The sequence below is a fragment of the Rhinichthys klamathensis genome, unplaced genomic scaffold, assembly GCF_029890125.1.
Source record: "Rhinichthys klamathensis goyatoka isolate OS25496 unplaced genomic scaffold, OSU_Roscu_1.1 h1tg000229l_1, whole genome shotgun sequence".
Lineage (NCBI taxonomy): Eukaryota > Metazoa > Chordata > Actinopteri > Cypriniformes > Leuciscidae > Rhinichthys > Rhinichthys klamathensis.
The window spans coordinates 2,570,126-2,572,500 of NW_026606753.1; the positions used below are offsets into that span (position 1 = coordinate 2,570,126).

Below are 2,375 nucleotides of genomic sequence, written 5' to 3' on the forward strand. Positions count from 1 at the left end.
GACACACAGTAAACCGGTGTTGTTCACTCAGCTGTGCATAATAGCACCAAATAAAATAAAAAAACACAATATATTGACCCGCGTTCTGTTTTCTATCATGCGTCGTGCACGTTTGCGATGACGTAAGATGCACGGAAACGCACCAGGATTCGATAGAATCAAGTTTAGAACTGTATGCAGTAACTGTTATATTTGCTGTTCTATTTGCAGTGCATTGAGCACAACATACACATTATGTGAATAGAATACTGTTCCTGTATTCTCAATAAAAGGCAAATTATAAACATTTTTGTTGATTTATTTTAAACTTAATAGATACCATGTAAAAATATTGATTATTGAATCGTATCGAATCGAATCGTATCGCGGGGAATTCTGAAGTATCTAAAATAATCGAATCGTTGGCTTAAGAAATCGGTATCGTATCGAATCGAATCGTCATGTAGGCTCCGATTTACACCCCTAGTTATTGTCATGCGTGTTCTGGTCTTTATATGGCGATAAAACAAAGCTTTGTTGCGTTGTTGTTGTTTTTTTTAAGTTATTGGGGGTGCGCCAACCCGGTTGGGACATAGAAGGGGGTACGCAGGAAAAAAAGTTTGGGAACCGCTGCCCTAGAGGTTCGACGGCAAAGTTTTTCGGTCCTCAGAAAGAGGTTGGGAGTCACGCCTCTATGAAGAAAGGTGATGGAGAGCAGGGGGGTGTAGAGCTGGTGATGCGTTCCACTCCCGATGCTCTCTCTCCAGGTATTGAACTAGGTCACTAGGTACGCTGGCAATTATTTGGCTGCAGCCTAGCTTGCTGGGTAATTTCACAGCACAGTGAACAGGCATTTGTTCAGTACGGCAATGTGGGTATTACGTTCGCATAACGTCAACTCCATGATACAGTGTTGAGTTCTTCTTCGAAAGGGAACATCTCGATTACGTATGTAACCTGGTTCCCTAAGAAGGAGAACAAGATACTGTCATGTTGCCATACTTCTGTCATGCCTGTACATCTTCCTTCAGACAATATGACGTTGATGTCGTCTTCACTAGGCACCTCTTTGATGACACCCACCTGCGATAGCCAATCAAGACTGGCTTGTAACACAAGTGCTTCAGAAAGCGGCTCACGTAGAGAGTTCCCATAGCGTCAACTCAATGATGCAGTGTCTCGTTCCCTTTCTCAGGGAAGCCGAGATGTTAGTTAAATATATTGAGAGTCCTATATAATTACAAGTTAGCATTAATTTCTTATTTTATGTGTAAGCTTAAATGTGTAAAATAGTCTATTAGAGATATAGTATTATTACTACTGTTTCCGTATTACGTTGTCCAGGACTCCAGGCATCCTAAACTACAGTAATACAGTTTCACTAACTACTTAAATTTCATTTATGGGATCTGTTCTTCAAATAATTGCTAGCTTGATGATATGAACAATAAGGAAAGACAATAAGAATTAAAATAATTTAAGCATTGCTGCACTTAGAGAACAGATTATACAGATTGAACAGATATTAGCACCAACATAATATTTGGGTTGTCACGCGCTGATCATCTTCAACCTCCTCAGTGCATCAAGGAGAAAAGAAGCTAAATTTCATCATCATTGCACATTGTGCATGCTAACAACTTTAGAAGAAAAACATTGTGTGTATGTATGTATGTGTGTGTGTGTGTGTGTGTGTGTGTGCGTGTATGAATGTGTTTTGGTGTTTGAAATGTACAAATGACCATAAATAATAATACAAACCAAATTCTACCTTTTGACTGCTTTTGAATTCTTGACAGATGCCTTTCTCTTTTTTATGCATATGGAATTTTTATTTTCCCTTTTTTAGTTTAAAAAATAAGTCTTTACTAAATTATCAGAGGTTATCAAAATTATCAAAATTATCAGAGGTAATCAAAATAATAATAATAATAAAAAAATACAACCTCAGAACTAGTTTTTGGCTAAAAAATCTAGTGTTACTTTAAAAACAATTTGCGTATTTGACGTCAAGAAAAGTGGGTGTCCACTTTAGATGCATGGTTCTAGCCTGACCTTGAGAATTTCAAGTAAACCCAGTCTCTCACAAATTATTCATCTTTTGGATTAAATTTTTAAAAGTTTAGGATTAAACGTGCTTTGAATCTCTACCCAAGTATACCAAGAGTAGGCCTACTTAGAGTTCAGCTGTGGAAAATAAAAAGTGTGATACATTTAGTATTAAACAGCTAGTTAGTGCACCCAAAAATTAGCCATGTTAGTAACCACAGAAGCACATTACAATACTAGAACACTGATGTTGTTTAGTAAAAGCAGGTGCTGTTCTACCACTAACATGTACCTTACATTTGCATCACACTAGAGCCCCAAACTTCTGCCTAGGTATGTATACATTC

At 37.4% G+C, this 2,375-nt stretch overlaps 1 protein-coding gene across 1 annotated transcript in view; it reads right to left on the bottom strand.

The window, feature by feature from the left end:
* Positions 1 to 1,954: 1,954 nt before the first annotated feature.
* Positions 1,955 to 2,375, bottom strand: part of kcnip4b (potassium voltage-gated channel interacting protein 4b) — a 50,688-nt gene continuing 50,267 nt past the window's right edge. Inside the window, exon 8 of the mRNA XM_056265123.1 lies at positions 1,955 to 2,375. This exon is cut by the window's right edge and continues 197 nt beyond it. The gene's annotated coding sequence lies outside the window, so the exon portion shown is untranslated.